Source organism: Eleutherodactylus coqui, chromosome 6 (genome assembly GCF_035609145.1).
Source record: "Eleutherodactylus coqui strain aEleCoq1 chromosome 6, aEleCoq1.hap1, whole genome shotgun sequence".
Lineage (NCBI taxonomy): Eukaryota > Metazoa > Chordata > Amphibia > Anura > Eleutherodactylidae > Eleutherodactylus > Eleutherodactylus coqui.
The window spans coordinates 147,054,593-147,072,210 of NC_089842.1; the positions used below are offsets into that span (position 1 = coordinate 147,054,593).

Here is a 17,618-nt window from a genome sequence, read left to right on the forward strand (position 1 = left end):
GCTGCAGCCCGACGTGCGCGCTCCCGAGACGCCGCCAGCTGTGTCTCCATGGCAACCGGACGCCCCGCAGCCGCCGACCAGACGCCCACCGCCAGGCAGCAGGTAAGCGGCGCTAGCCCCCGGCTCCCCAGCGCTAGACCCTCAACCCAGGTGAAGGCCCCGGAGCCCAGCGCTAGGTTCCGGAGCCCAGCGCTAGTTCCCCCGGCCTAGCGGCAGCCCCCCCCCCCGGCGCAGCGACAGCCCCCCCCCGGCCTAGCGACAGCCCCCCCGGCCTAGCGGCAGCCCCCCCCGGCGCAGCGACAGCCCCCCCCGGCCTAGCGACAGCCCCCCCCCGGCCTAGCGACAGCCCCCCCCGGCGCAGCCCGGCCTAGCGACAGCCCCCCCGGCGGAGCGGCAGCCCCCCCCCCGACCCATCACTTACCTGGGAGGCTTCTCGGGGCTGCTGGGCTGGGCTGGGCTGGGCTTCTCCGCTGGGCAGCTCCAGTTTCTGCACCTTCCTCTAACAGAGGATGGTGCAGAATGGCCGCTTCAGCGCACTCCCGAGCAGTGACAGCTCGTCTGCGCATGCGCAGAAGAGCTGTAGCGGGGAGCACACTGAAGCGGCTCGTGCTGAATGGAGAAGACCGGACTGCGCAAGCGCGTCTAAAAAAGCAAGCTGCCAGCGAATTTAGACGGAACCATGGAGACGAGGACGCTAGCAACGGAGCAGGTAAGTGGAATAACTTCTGTATGGCTCATATTTAATGCACAATGTACATTACAAAGTGCATTAATATGGCCATACAGAAGTGTATAACCCCACTTGGTTTCGCGAGACCACCCCTTTAAGCAGATTCCGGTACTCTGGACAGCGAAGGATAAACCCCACTCCTCCTGCTTCTAGGAACATTGTCCGCCATTTCACGTACCTGCCCCAATCTGCGCAACAGCAACCAAGGCCAAAGAACATCCTCGTCATGAGAAGACATGTCTCAGCTACTTCCCCCCCAACCCCAGAAAGTACCAGAAGCACCGCAGGATGGCGTCACGCCGCACATGTTGACAATTTATGGGAGATCACAGCAGGCTGGGTCACTGATGACAGCAAGACGTATTGCTAGCGCGCAGAAGTTGCTAATGTTAACAACGCATCGCAGGAACATCGCAAGTTCTTGCGATGCGATAAATCGGAGGCGCCATAGAGAGACATGGGCGAGAAAAAAACAAACCGCAGAAAGATGGGGAAGGCAGCAATTTCCAAATCTTGCAACATGGCATGAAAGGAAACATCGCAGATGGGAACGTTGCCATTGAAAGTCATGGGTTTCAGAATTCTGCGTTTTCTCGCACTCTCCAAAAATCGCACGATTTTCTCACACGTGTGAAGGCAGCCTAAAACGGGTCTTCAGTGGCATTTTTCTAGCTTCTATAGAGAAGCGTGAAGAATGCCACCACATGTAGTATTAAAAAAAATCTACAAACCTCAAAAACACCCCAAAAGCGACAGAAATGCTTTGTACGTAGACTTTTCCATCCCCTGTCATAGACTTCAGTCACATCCAGCCACAGCAGTTTTGACCTAATAAAACCTATTTAAAAATAGCAACAAAAATGTCCTCAAAAACACTGAAGTCCGGTTGTTGCATCCAGCCTTGGGATACGTTCACACATATTTTTTGTCTTAGTTGTCCTTTGCCAGATATTCCAGTCCATACAATATAATAAAAGAATCCATCACTATTAACCCTCGTGAATCCAGCAATACATCCTGGCGAAGAGCCAGACAAGTCACTGAATATTCATTTACATACATCTCATCCATGGATGAAGGATCCTACAGCACATATACCCCGAAGTATGTTCCTCGTCTCCGTATGAGATGAAAGCAGGCTGATCAGTATTTAGGGACCAAATTCTTTAATTAGAGCGCGTCTTATATGTGCTGACATTTTAGTAACATTTATATAGTCCCAGAGGACCGCTTTAAACAATGTGGACCTTTCACACAATCATGAGCTCTACCTGCTTTGAAAATTGAAGACAATCAGTAGCTTTGAACAGCTAGGATGGTAAACCGTTTGCACCACCATAGCACCAATCAAAGATCCTGAATTCTAGAAGCCTCTGCCAAGCGTCGATGGGCATACTACTGTGCCCTGCAGCCCCAGTGACCAGTGCATTGGCGGAGTCACAACTCGTGGACTGCAACCAATGTCTGTTCCAGGTGCACTCTATAAGGTCACACATGGCAGATTTGGTGCAGGCACACCTGAAGCTGGACATTCCCTACATCTGACTAGCCTTGTTTTGGGAGCATGTGCATAGATTTCTATAAACCTCATTTACTTGTGGTCTTAGGGCGGCTTCACTCGAGCGTAATTCGCTGTGTGCCACCCGCATAAGACATGCACATGGCACACAGCAAGTACACTATGACATGGTGTACTTGCTGTGAGACATTGATCGCCGTGCACTATCTTGCTGTGTATACGTGTGTAATATGCCACACAGACACAACATGCCGCAATCTTTATTGTGTGTGTATTTCACGCAATATGCGTGCGTGGCAACAAGGGAGTCTATGCCAAATTAGTACAGTGTATTCCGCACACAATAACCGCGTGTATAATATGCTGTGACCACACATTCATGGGAAGGAGCCCTTAGAAGTGTCTGGAACAGAGAATACAGGTGGTTTTAGACTGAATGCACACAGGCAGGTTGGATTCCATATGCGGGATACCGCAGCGGAATTCAGCCCGGTGCCCCCTGCCTACCTGTTTGGATTCTTGTGATTTGTGCTGTGGATGTGCCAGCCGGCACGCATGCGCAATACAGATTATGCCGTGCTGTCGCTAGGCAATGATGCGGATCCCTAAGCCTTTCTAAAATGCCAATGCGGAAGGGCCGTGGATCGGACGGCTTCCAAAACATTCAAATGAGCGATTTTTAGAGATCGTTGTCCTGTGTAAAAGCAGGTCCCGACAGCTTACTGAGCGAGAAATCGCTCAATAATCACTAGTCGCTTCATTTCACCTCACTGACACAAAGCAACTAATGAGTTCTCATTCAGTGTGAACAGGCAGTCATTCATCTCTGAACCACTGCCTGTTCACAGTGAATGGAGGCCGGCAGCCTGAAGAGATCCCCAGCCCCTCTACCTCCATCCACTGATTGGCTATCTCTCCTGTGTGAAAGCACTTATGTGCCTGACAGTCATCCTGTGTAAAGCCATCCTAAGAGGCAAATGCCACAGATCTAGAAGGTAGGTAGTAGCCATGCTTCCTGTGCAAATGTCTTCTTCCAGTATTCACTAATACGTGCTGCCGTTGCTACGGGGGCACTGTTCCAGTCTGGTTCTGCTATGGTTGTTCTCTTGGCGGTCACTGTGGATGGCTTCTCTTGAAAGTAATGTTGAAGTCTGGGTCTATTCACTGTAATTGGCTGTTATGGATACATTGTTGCAGTGTGTTTTTGTTCATATCGACGCCTCTGGGTTCTGTTTTTGTGCCATGTTATAGGCCTAATTCCCGCCGCATAAAACGCGGCGGAAATCTGCGGCGTTTCACTGCAGCTATTGAATGTACATGCTGCAGAATTCCACAGCATGGAATTACCCGCGGCATGTCCTATTCGCTGTGGGAGTACGCGCGGACGGCTTCCATTGAAGTCAATGGAAGCCGCCCGTCACGCTATACTTCCGCTGCAGCACAGCGGAAGTATAGAGTGAATACGCGCCCCGCCTGCCGCTGGCGCGTCATATGACACTGTTGGTGCGTCACGCACTGTACTGCACATGGCGCCGGAGCATCATGCAGGACTTCGCGCAGCGGATCCGAAGGTAAGTATGGGGTCTTTGGGGGGGTGCCGTGACGGACTCCGCTGCAGTATTCCGCTTGCAGAGTCCGTTACGGCCGTGTGCATAAGGCCATAGCAAGAAAACAGCACCGAGTAGCTGAACCAAATTGCCTTAGGAAAGAACCAAAAGGACTATATTGGGGTCAATATGGTTTCTGGCATCTTATTGTGCTATTTCATCCCGATTTTTAACACAACTCTGATGGTGATGAGAATAATGCTTTATATGGCAACTGCTGCAATCCAGCTCCATGACGGGGGCACTGCAGTTTGCATTTTAAGGGCAGCATTTTGGTTGTCTCTCTTTTAGGGCTCTTTCACACTTGCGAGAAAAATCGCACGTTTTTTTGAGTAAGAATGAAGAATTATGAAACCAATGATTTTCAATGGTTTCCTCACATTTGCAATGTTTTCAAGCATGCAATGTTGTGAGAAAGAAAAAAAAATTTAAAAAAATCGCAGCATGCCCTAACTTTCTGCATTTTGCGTTTTTTAAGCTCCCATGTTTCCCTATAGAGCATCCTTTTTATCACATTGCAAAGCATGAAATTGCTCAAAAAAGTGTGAGAAAAATCGCAAGTGCAAATGATGTTTTTGCAAGATAAAGCAGCGCTAATGCTCAAAAATCGTGGGGTAAAAAAGTTGTGATTTTTGCCACGATATTGCGATTGCCAGTGTGAAGGAGCCCTTAGAGCTTAGCTGTCATTAAATAGCTGAGAGCTGACTCTGATTGGTCACAGTGCTCAGCCAATCAGAAGCAGCCCTTTCAGCAGGCGGGGATTTTAAATCCCCGCCTGCTGAAAGCTCCTCATAGCAGTGCAGGAGAAGAGCCGGCTGGATACGGCTGAGCCCCGGCAGCTGCAGAGAGGTGAGTATAGATTTTTTTTAACATTTTTTACACATTTTTGGATTGATTTTCAGGGAAGGGCTTATATTTTAAGCCCTTCCTCGAAAATCAATGCAGGGCTTGCCGGCAGCCCATTGCTTTTAATGGAGTCGGCCGTATTGCCGGCTCCATTGAATTCAATGGGAGAACATCACGATCCTCTTCCACAGCTGTGACACTATATGTTCTAAGTGGGGTCGGCGCTGCTGCTGCCGGCCCTATTGGGCACATGGTCAAACAGGGGTTTCAAATACACAAAACACCAGTTTGCCGCTATTACATGCGTTCTGCGAACCGGTGTCCTATAATTTTTGCCGCATGCATTTGTGCACATGTAAAATTCAAACTTGTGACCGCTCACATTGAAAAGCATTGGTTCTATATAGATACGGACCGCAAACGCAACTGACAGACCCGCGTACAAACGCCTGTGTGACCGAGCCCTTAGGGAACAATGTTGCAGTCCAGAACGATTTTAGAAGCACTGAGATTGGACTTGTTATAGAGGCACTGTGGTCCTTAACTGAGGCACTGCCATTCTTGACATTTTTGCCAGGCTTCCCATCTCTAAAAGTACATGGGTACCCACTGCTCACCACTAATACAAGCAGAAAAGTACTAATTTACTTGTAGCCATAGAGCAGTATAATGCAATGGTTGTAAACCAGAACTAGATGTGTCCATAAAACTATAGTAGGGGTCATTTTAAGTGATACCTTCACCTTTGGGACACTTTATGGACTATAAAAGGGAATTGGTCAAAGTGAAATTCCCTAAAATATGTTTTTTTTTAACTGAACAGCTACTGCTGGCTACAGACGTAATCCAAGAAGAGACAAAATGAAATACAACCTGATAAAGATTCCAGATCAGAATTGAAATGCGTTGTCTTAAGAATAAACTTTTAGAGATACTCCGGTTACCCCTGGTAAACCTCTCCAGCAGCACCTGTTCCCACAGAGCACTTTGTGCCTCCTACGTCCTGAGCAGCACCTATAAAGGTGGAGGTGTATTCTGAAGATTAGGTCATTTCTACTCAACCACATCCAGATAGATGAAAACCAGTCCGACGGCTGTTACAACACCCACAGGGGTTGCCAGCCAGTCTAATTAGGCAGTCATATCACTAAGTGCTGCTCGGGACGTAGAAGGCACAAAATACACTCTTGGAACCGGCGCTGCTAGAGATGCTCAGAGAATAACCAGGAGTAATCCAAACATTTAGTCATAAGGTAACGCGTTTCGACACATCCTAAGCTTGGCCACTATTACACCTTCCATAAGGGCCATTCACAGAATAGGCTGCATGACACGCCACATGCAGGCAACCTGTGGATTTTGATGCAGAATTGAGAATGGCTTAAAACCTGCTTGCAATTCTGCATCAAAATCCGCAGTTAGACCTGCAGATTTTGGTGTGGATTTCCACAGCTGCGGATTTGGCAGCGTCCTGCAGTGCAATTCCCTCCCAAATGAAAGGTCCCAAAGGGGTTGCCACCCAGCTCCTCAATATCATATCCCTCTAATTGTACTTCTACTACTCCTTTAATACTGCATATCAAGATTTGGCATTCAGGATTCAAGGAGAGTTGGGTGCCAACCTCTATCAGCGTGCCACACTGGTCGTTACCCAACTTTCCCAGAAAGAGACGACACGTTACAATCATGGTAGGTGCGGCTTATTACTCAGAGCTTGATCATATGGGTGCTACAAAGTCTATATTGTAATACAGAACAGATCTCCTATTCTGCAAACATAATATATGCAGGTAAATTACAGCACTGAAGCAAAAGGACCGTGTCCAACCGCTAATCTGCTGGGGCTGATAAACTGCACATAGTACCGTTACAGAAAATACAACTGCTTGCGGCTATAGGGAACGCAGGGTCATTGTAGGTAATCCATGCATCCATGGAAGACAGAGCTAAACGAGATCAGAGCATGACAACCACATGAAATAAATGGCAGCGATGGCTCTCTGCTTACATGACGTGAAGGAATAAGAAGAGGGTGATCGCTTTCATAGCAGGACAGATGCAATTTCTAGCATCGCCCATTGATGCAATATGGTGCTAATAGGCCGCCGCTGATGTTAGGCCTTCTTCATTCAGTACTCCACAGACATAAAGCAGGGATTCTCAGCTATGTGATACAGTCCAGAAAAAAGCCATATGTTCATTGCATCGCGTAATAATCCACTTATATTATAAATCACTTTGGGCTGAAAAAAAACTAGTTCCTTCGAAACTGTGATCTTTTTAAGGAAAAGAACACATACATGCATAGAAATGTGCAAGGGCAGTGCCATGGGGCTGTGCAAGTGTGCAAGGGTAGTGCCATGGGGATGTGCAGGGTAGTGCCGTGGGGATGTGCAAGTGTGCACGGGTAGTGCCATGGGGCTGTGCAAGTGTGCAAGGGTAGTGCCATGGGGCTGTGCAGGGTAGTGCCGTGGGGATGTGTAAGTGTGCACGGGTAGTGCCATGGGGCTGTGCAAGTGTGCAAGGGTGGTGCCATGGGGCCGTGCAAGTGTGCAAGGGTAGTGCCTTGGGGCTGTGCAGGGTAGTGCCGTGGGGATGTGTAAGTGTGCAAGGGTAGTGCCATGGGGCTGTGTACGGGTAGTGCCATGGGGCTGTGCAAGTGTGCAAGGGTAGTGCCATGGGGATGCAGAATTTGTTGATACTGAGAAGGGCAGATGTGGGTTACAGGGCAGCAAATGGCACTCCAGCCTAGTTTAATGGGCATATCTAGGAATGTAATGAATTGGGAAGTGAGGGAAAGCATCTAGGAGGAATGTAAGATGGTACATTAGGCTGTGCATACAGTTTATTTTATATATATATATATATATATATATATATATATACACACACACACACAGATTTTATATATATATAACATTGAGACATTTAGCGATTAAAATCCTATGTACATCGCTACGGAATATGTTGGTGCTATAACAAAGTCTGTGCACATGGTGTGGCTCCCATGACACAAAAACTAAGGAAGAGAGATACAATGGCCAGCAAATTCTAGAACAAGAGATGATAGACTGGGAAAAACTGTGACCGTACTAAAATATTGTAGTACTGGGACATACATACATATATATAATATATATTGATGGGGCAACAAAATCCAAAGAAATCTAATGATGTCAACAAAATACCAATCAAGATTGGAAAGGTGGAAGAAAATGATGCAGACATAAAAGGGATGGGATACAATGGGATAAATGGGGGGGAGGGTTGCAACACTGGTTGTCAGGGAAGGCAGAGAAGGATGTGATCAGGCAGGAGCAAAGCAAGATATGCAGAAATGGGCAGCTGATAATGCTCCATTAATCCCTTCACTGCTGGAAGGGCCTGCAAACCACTCATGGGAATGGAGACAGGCAAACTGCAAATGGGTGGGCTGAGCAAATAAAAAAAGCAGGTGCGGGATGAAGCGAGGAATGATGTAAAAGCTTCCGAATGAGATCAGACTAGACGAATTCCCTTAAAGATGCCAATACATACAGATTATACTACTGGGTGGGGGTAGCTGTTAAAGGAGCCAGCTGCATATATAGGGTTAACAATATCATGGCGGAGTGTTAGGGCAGACATTGGAAAATACAATTCTTTATTCTAGATCTCTTCTGCGCTCATCCAGCCTCCGGCCACGTGATGGGGTATCAGACAGGGAGAGTGGTACCCGCTGCAGCCGGAGGAGAGGGTCATTCACTCCATCAGTGAACAGGTGCTGTCATCATCCCCCACCCTGAACTCACCTGTTCTCCACCAGATGGGCCTCTCCCGCTGGCTCTGGCTGGGCGATGCTGATGTCTGTGGGTATAGACTTCTTCCTTACAGACTGAGGACTATGTGGCCCTTAGTAGCAGGACCCCCATTATACCTACTCCTTCTATATTACATTGTAGCCCCTGATCACATGACCACCTTGTATCACACTGTAGCTCTACAAGATTACATGGTATGGCATTCCAGCTCATCACCTCGCCCAGTAGATGCCCCTTACATTGGCTCTCCCACCCTGCCCCACCTGTGCCCCCCTACACTGAGCTGTCTCCTCCCTCTGCCCTGGGTATCTAGATGATGTCTCCTGTCTTCCTCTCCGCTCCCTACCTCCTCACCAGTCTCGTCAGAGCTGCAGACTGTGGAGCGGAGATGCAGGTGCCCGGCTGAAGCAGCACTGGTAGCCGGCGACAAGGGAAGGAAAGCCGGTGTCTTCCAGCTCCATCATCCCTTCCAGCTGACACCCCGCTCCTCCCACATCGCCCAAACAACGGGATGCACAGAAGATCACCCCTGTTACCAGCCCAGCAGCAGGACCTCCCTGGCACCCAGTTCCCTCCCCCTGAGATGTGATGGACATGTGATGCAGCCAATCACCAACCTGACACTACCTCAAACCCTAACAGAGGCGTGGCTACAGCGTTCGAACGACATGGAGCTGGACCAATAGCTGGAGAGGTGTGTAGGGAGTGCCGATGAGCCAATCAGAAGCTGGGAGAGGCGGGATAAAATTTAAGGGATGATGTCATCCCGAGCGTGGTGAGGTTGCTTAAAGGGAAGGTGTTTCACTGGGCGGGGGGTGATGCCAGGGGGTTTAGCAGGTGGGCACTGCCTATGCAGCACGTTGAGGAAGCCGGGGATGCGCGACAAGTTTTCTTGAATTGCTATAATGGATGTGAAGGGTATTCCCAGGGAATGAATGGGTATTTCTGCTATAGCTGTCGGAACGTGTGCCCTACATAGCCATGGTATGGTGCCATGTGTGCTCATAGCCGGATATAGAAAATGTAGTTTTATGACTTGGAATTAATTTTTTTGTTAATTAGAGGGAGGAAACATAAATCATTTCTAATGCCAGTTTCACTTGCCTCATAATTGAAGGACCGAAAACCATTTTCCATTAATCTCGCTTTGAGTCTTCATTTTTGCCATTAGCGGGATGGGCAACAAGGAAATGTTACCATTTTTAAAAAAATATTTTCCCCTATCAAATATATACCTGTTATATATCATAAGGGTTGGAAGCAGCGTGATTTTCTACATAATAACATTTTCAATGAAAGTGAGGAAAGAAAGAAAGAAAGAAAGAGAGGAAGGAAAGGAGTGAAAGGAAAGGAAAGAAGGAAAGAAAAAGGAAGAAATAGAAGAAAAAAAGGGAGTAAAGAAGGAAGAAAGGAAGTAAGGAGCAGTTTCTGTGCTGCAGGTCTATAAAAACTAGTAAAGGGAATCTGTCAGCTCAAACCTAGTAACATACGGTAGTAACATAGCATATTCGTCTGAAAGCAGACAATGTCCATCCAGTTCAGCCTGTTTCCATCCTCCCTTGTTGATCCAGAGGAAGGCAAAAAACATGTTATCCAAACAAGTATAACCTCTATTTTATTTATTTATATCTCTGCTCATGCTGAGCTGAACAGTCCAATAGGCGGCGCTGTCAGTGATTGACAGCTACCTCTATATACAATCATACACAGCTGCCAATCACTGATAGGACTGCCCATTGGACTCTTCAGCGGCTGTCAATCACTGATAGGACTGCCCATTGGACTGTTCAGCTCAGAATGAGTAGACATATAAATGAATAAAATACAAATTCTATTGACTCTTTCCCCATCAGGCTGTATTCACACGAACGTATATCCGAGCCGATATACGTCGTTCTCCTCTGCAGGGGGGGAGGATGGAAGAGCCAGGAGCAGGAACTGAGCTCCCGCCCCCTCTCTGCCTCCTCTCCGCCCCTCTGCACTATTTGCAATGAAAGGAGGTGGGACAGGGGCAGGGCTAAGTTCCAAGAATTAGCCCCGCCCCATCCCACCTCTCCCCATTGCAAATAGTGCAGAGGGGCGGAGAGGAGGCAGAGAGGGGGCGGGAGCTCAGTTCCTGCTCCTGGCTCTTCCATCTTTCCCCCCCTGCAGATGAGGACGATGTATATCGGCTTGGCGTGAAAACCGAGCCGATATACGTTCGTGGGAATGCAGCTTAAAACTGTATATCAGTCTGCTCAGCTCCACCGGATCTAGAACATGATGCCTGCAGTTTGGACAGCAAGTTCCAGTTGACAGATTCCATTTAATGATTTTTTTCTATTTGCCCAATTATGAAATACATTATATTAGTAAATCACACAGGCATAGAAATGAGTGTTAGTGGGGAATCTGCAGGGTATCGTCTCACCAGATCCTCTCCTCTGACGGTTCTTTGGCCTTCTTTTTGCTTCATTTACTCAAGAGTTTTAAAATATCAAAGTTTCTTGTCATTGCCCATTCATGATTTGTGGCACCCCTTTAAATGCCAATGATTATAGGGAATGATCAAAGTAGATGCCCTTACTAAACCTAATTAAGGAGTGCAATTGCACCCAGTAATTTATCCCTAAAGTGCCAGTCCATATATGTTAATGAGACATTTGGATATCAGTGCTCCTGAGGGCTTATTTAGACAACCGTATATCGGCTCGGTTTTCACGCCGAGCCGATATATGGTGTTCTTGTCTGCAGGGGGAGGGAGGATGGAAGAGCCAGGAGCAGGAACTGAGCTCCCGCCCCCTCTCCGCCCCTTGCCACTATTTGCAATAGGAGGGGGTGAGATGGGGGTGAAGCTAAGTACCAGTGCTTAGCCCCACCCCCGTCCCGCCCCTCCCATTGCAAATAGTGGCGAGGGGCGGGAGCTCAGTTCCTGCTCCTGACTCTTCCATCCTCCCCCCCCCCCCCCCGCAGACAAGGACACCGTATATCGGCTCGGCGTGAAAACCGAGCCGATATACGGTCGTCTAAAATAGCCCTAAGACAGTACCACAATCTGACTAGCCAAGACAGCATTGGGCCTCTTTCATATGGGCGATGTGTTTTTAGGCTGGTTGTATCGCAGCCAAAAATCACATGACTAGGAAAAAGCTGCGATCGAGTCACAGCTAAAATTAGCATTTTCTCGTCCACTCACATGGCCTGGTGCGGTGTATATACACATAAAACCTTGGAATTACTTCTAATGCCTAAATAGAGGCACCTGTTATGTTTTAGCAACATGGAGTCTATGGGAGCAGCCAGCGTTTATCGGCCAAAAGATAGGGCAAGACCTATCTTTTTTTGTCCGCATATACATTTGGAGATGCTATTCTGTCTTTTGCGCGTGACGTTTTTATGTGCTAAAAATTGGTCATCTGAATGAATGCATTGGAATCCAATGCTTCAGATGGTAGCGATTTTTTTTTAATTGCAGCTAAATTAGCCACGGAAAAACGCTTGTGTGAATAAGGCCTTATGTAGGGCAAGTCACCTCATTAGGATATATGCCTTATAAGTGCCCACATCTTAAAAAGTTTGTCCTTGTCACAGATCCGTTTCCCAAAAGACAAGGTAATGTGTTCCTATAAATATTTTATATCTATAGGGTTTATTCACATGTTGTGGTAATGTCACAGCCCTTACTGCAGTCCGTTGCAAAAATATGCAACATCACTGTAGTGTGGGAGTAAACCTGATGTAAAAACTGAACGTTACCTTCTTATGTCTTTAGCAAGTCTCAGTCAGAGTGCATTCACACGAGCGTGTGTGTATGTGTACATTAGTGCGCACAAAACCGCACACCCATGTACGCTCATAAACACGTGTGAATGCAGGTCCGTGCAGTATTGCTTTCAATAGGGCCGCGGCTGCTGCCAGCGACCACATTGCAAGCAATAGGATGCCGCCACCCCTGGAGTGATTTTCAGGAAAGGGCTTGAAATATAAGCCCTTCCCTGAAAATCAGCCATGGTCGTGTTTAAATTTAAAAAAAAAATATCTTCTATATATATAAAATTGAATGTCTGTGTGTCTGTCTGTGTGTCTGTCTGTTTGTCCTTTATGCGCTACTACACCATTCATCCGATTGCCATGAAACTTTGAGAAGTTGTTGAGTACACTCCTGGGAAGATTACTGGCATAGTACATCTATCCCATGATAAATGGTGCGCGTGCGAGCGTCGTCGACAGTTACGCCCCCCCACGTAGAGCGTTCGATTTCCATCATTGTCACGAATTCTTTCACTTCCCAATGTCGTAGAAACATGAAATTTGGCACGAGCATTGATTATGTCATACATAGGAAAAGTTAATGGATCCCAACTTCATTTTTCAATTCTAAGCGCAAAAGAATTAGCGTCCAAATTTTACGTACGGAATCTAATTCTCTCACTTCCCGATGTAATTTGGCACGAGCATTAATTATGTCATAAATAGGAAAAGCTAATGAGTCCCAACCTGATTATTCAATTTTAAGCGCCAAAGAATTAGTGTCCAAATTTTACGTACGGAATCTAATTTTCTCACTTCCCAATGTCATAGAAACTTGAAATTTGGCACGAGTATTGAATATGTCATAAAAAGGAAAAGCTAATGGGTCCCAACTCCATTTTTCAATTGTAAGCGCAAAACAGTTAGCGTCCAAATTTTATGTACAGAATATAATTCTCTCACTTCCCAATGTAATAGAAACTTGAAATTTGGCACGAGCATTGATTATGTCATAAAAAGGAAAAGCTAATGGGTCCCAACTCGATTATTCAATTCTAAGCGCGAAAGAATTAGCGTCCAAATTTTACGTACGGAATCTAATTCTCTCACTTCCCAATGTCATAGAAACTTGAAATTTGGCACGAGCATTGATTATGTCATAAATAGGAAAAGCTAATGGGTCCCAACTCCATTTTTCAATTCTAAGCGCAAAAGATTAGCGTCCAAATTTTATGTACGAATCTAATTCTCTCACTTCTCGATGTAATTTGGCACAAGCATTGATTATATCATAAATAGGAAAAGTTAATGAGTCCTAACCCAATTATTGAATTCTAAGCACCAAAGAATTAGCGTCCAAATTTTACGTACGGAATCTAATTCTCTCACTTTCCAATGTCATAGAAACTTAAAATTTAGCACGAGCATTGATTATGTCATAAATAGGAAAAGTTTATGGGTCCCAACTCGATTATTCAATTCTAAGCGCCAAAGAATTAGCGTTCAAATTTTACGTACGGAATCTAATTTTCTCACTTCCCAGTGGCATAGAAACTTAAAATTTGGCACGAGCATTGATTATGTCATAAATAGGAAAAGCTAATGGGTCCCAACTCAATTATTCAATTCCAAGCTCAAAAGAATTAGCGTCCAAATTTTACGTATGGAATCTAATTCTCTCACTTCCTGATGTCATCTATATATATAAAAATGAATGTATGTCTGTCTGTCTGTCCTTTATGCATTACTATACCATTCATCCAATCGCCATGAAACTTTGGGAAGTTGTTGAGTACACTCCTGGGAAGATTACTGGCATAGTACAACTATCCTATGATAGGTGGCGCGCGTGCGAGCATCATCGACAGTTATGCCCCCCAGACAAAGATTGTTTGATTTCCATTTAAAGCTTGAAAGCAAAAGGCATTACGAACAAGCGTGTTCAACTACAAAATGATGCAAAAACGACGAACGTTTCGCAAGACAATTGCTGGATATTGAGAATGCTGAGGTAAAATGAAAGCTGTGCTGTGATTGGTTGCTATTTCTTATACTGCTTAGGTAACATGAAAGCTGTGCTGTGGTTGGTTGCCATATACTGCTGAGGCAACATGAAAGCTGTGCTGTGATTGGTTGATACTTCTTATACTACTCAGGTTACATGAAAGCTGTGCTGTGATTGGTTGCTACTTCTTATACTACTGAGGTAACATGAAAGCTGCGCTGTGATTGGTTGTTATATATTATACTGCTGAGGTAACATGAAAGCTGCGCTGTGATTGGGTGTTATATATTATAAAGCTGAGGTAACATGTAAGCTGCACTGCGATTGGTTGTTATTTATTATACCACTGAGGTAACATGAAAGCTGCGCTGTCATTGGTTGTTATCTAGATATACAAAAACGAATGTATGTATGTATGTCTGTCTTCGCAGCAACGCGCGACGGGTAAGCTAGTATATATATATATATATATATATATATATATATATATATATATACATACACGAAGTCACCTCTCCACAGCTGCTGTGTAAATATTCCCCGCGGGGAGTAAAGAATTCCCTGCCACAGCTGTGACAGCTGTAGCAGACGATTTCTTCATCTCCATGGGGAGTCCCCTTATCACTGAGCACTGTGACAGCACTGTCACAGTGTTCAGTGACAAGGGGACTCCCTGCGAGGCTGAAAAATTCCATTGCCACAGCTGTGACAGTTGTGGCAGAGGATCGCGATGTTCCCCTATTGCTTTCAATAGGACCGGCGCTTCTGCAGTCCCATTGAAACCAATAGGCTGCTGGCAAGCCTGCAGCGATTTTTTGGAGAAGGGCTTTAAATCTAAGTCCTTCCCTGAATATCACCCCTAGAATGTGTTAAAAATAAAAAATATATATATTCACCTCTCCTTAGGTGCTGGGGCTCTGGCGCATCCAGCCTGTCTTCTCCCTGCACTGCTCTGAATCTGTTTCAGTAGGTGGAGATTTAAAATCCCCGCCTGCTGAAAGTGTTGTATCTGATTGGCTGAGCGCTTAGCCCATCACAGGCAGCACTCAGCCATTCATTCAATGACAGCTGAGTGCTGCCTGTGATTGGTCATAGCACTCAGCTAATCACAGGCAGCACTCAGTCATTTATTGAATCCAAGGAATGGCCAAGCAATTGGAATCCGCGCTGGCACCGCTGCCGGGGAATGCAGGTAAGCAGGGCTCACTGGCCGTGGGCAGGGCTGTATTCCGAGGGGATTCCCTACATGGAATCCACGTGTGCCGTGGACATATGGCATAAGGCAAGTACGTGCAGTGGTCTTTGAGGGAGAGGCTAGGGAGCAGTCTGGGTGAGATTACTTATTAGGGGTAACAGCTGATTGGTACTGTTAAAGGTGGGAGGTGGGTTGTGAATAACATGGGCATGTGCTGGGAAAGCATGAAGCCAAAGATGTCTGTATTGTAAATTCTGCAGAAACTGTGGCTGGAAAAGTGGCAGAAGTGGTGGCTGGAAAAAAATAGTCATGTTGCTTTGGGCTAAAAAGAGATGAAAACCTCAACTGAACAACACCAATTAGAGGAGATGCCACCTGTGATCACTGGAGGTAACTGCACTGCAATCACTATCACTGTGTAGAGCTGTTATCTGATATTAGATTCTAATTTCACTTCTAGAGGTATACTAGATCTGAGATGCTGTATTGGAGTTTTTTTCTGTGAGGTGAGCATAGCATATGCCTCTAGGCTTGTTCCCTGGATCTTTTAAGATAAATATGGCCATGAAGTGGAGTTGGGGAGGCCCCACGCTAAACTTTTGCACCTGGGCCAAAGAGCCTTTAGCTACACCCCTAGAACGCCTGTACATTTGCATATGAGCATCATGGACCATGGAGCAATTGAAAAAGGCAGACTGGTTTGATGAATAAAATTTTCTTTTACGTCATGTGGACAGCTGGGTGCACACGTGTCACTTGCCTGGGGAAGAGATGGCAGGTATTAGTGTATGTTGACGCCGCTGGAAGTCCTGGTGGAACCAAGATACAACGGGTTTGACAGGGGGTTGATGCACCCTGTTCATGATTGGCTGCAGGCCATTGTCCCCTTTCTCGGGCTCACAGGTCCTGGTGTTTTTCCCTGTGCTGGGTGTAGCAGGCGTGTAAGCAGCCACGCTTTGACTGTCCCTGGTGCCCCTTTTTCGGCGTTACAGAATTTGCTGCTGGCCCGGCTGTCAGCTCGGCTGCGTTGGAAGGGGCCGCTGTGACTGTCCCTGTCTCTGTGGACCCTTCCTTCACCCTTCAATGCTATGAGTGTAGGGAAGCCGCAGGAGGAGAGCAACCGCAAACGTGAGTATACCTGGCCCCCCCGTGGGTGCCGTCGCCGCTCTGCAAAGCTCACTGTTCTGTGCGTCTGAAGTCAGGAGCGGTCACCGCTGCACCAGACAGCACAACTTTCAGAAGTTCACTGGTTAGCGCTTCAGAGTGCAGCCCAACTGCTCCCCCCTTCCTTCACGGCCTTGTCCGCTGACCACCACAATCGCTCCTAACTACTGAGCGCTGCCTCTCAGCCTTCCTCCATGGCGCCCAGCGGTGGCTACAAGACCTGTGAGGCCCGAGGACTGGGAGAATGCAGGACAGCCAATCAGTAACAGGGGGCGTCAACCCCTGTCAAAATCATCATATCTTGGCTCCACCAGGACTTCCAGTGGAGTCAAGATACACTAATACCGAGATGTCACCGGGGTGCTCTATTGGAAGAAGGCAAACTGGTGAATACAGTGTGATGCTCTGCGTAATGTTCTGCTGGGGAATCTTGGGACCTGACATCCAGATAGATACTATTTTGATACGTGTCACCTACCTTAACATTGTTGCAGATCATGTACACCACTGCATGGCAGTGATATCCCCTAGTGGCAGTGATCTCTTTCAGCAGGATTAAGCGCTGTGCCATACTGCAAAAATTGCTCAGGGATAATTAGACTTCAAAGTGTTGACTTGGCCTCCAAATTCCCCAGATGTCAAAGCTGATTGAGCATCTGTGGGATGTGCTGATCGAATTTGCTACAGAAACTTTCTGCAGCAAATTTAAGAGAATCTGCTGGGAAATCTACAAAAATGTGCAAATTCTGGTACAGATTTGTGTCACCAGATTTTTCTATGAAAAATCTATGCTTTTCTTTCTCGGGTAATTTCGACGTAATATCCTCAACAATATGAATTAAGGGGTCACTACCCACTAGCGTTTTTTTTTCTGCTGCGAATTCGCTGCGGTTTTTTTCCAATTGTCAATGGAACTTTCTAATGTTAAAAATGCAACGCAACCTGCGTTTTTGGTGCGTTGCGTTTTTAACATTAGAAAGTCCCATTGACAATTGGAAAAGAAAAACGCAGTGAATTCGCAGC

The 17,618-nt window shown here is 46.5% G+C and overlaps 1 protein-coding gene across 2 annotated transcripts in view; it reads right to left on the reverse strand.

Annotated features, from left to right (window-relative positions):
* PPFIA3 (PTPRF interacting protein alpha 3) overlaps window positions 1-8,995 on the reverse strand; it is a 141,279-nt gene extending 132,284 nt beyond the window's left edge. For both annotated transcript variants that reach the window (XM_066607904.1, XM_066607903.1), the window contains exon 1: window positions 8,494-8,995. The gene's annotated coding sequence lies outside the window, so the exon portion shown is untranslated. The remainder of the gene's footprint in view (window positions 1-8,493) is intronic.
* Window positions 8,996-17,618: the final 8,623 nt, after the last annotated feature.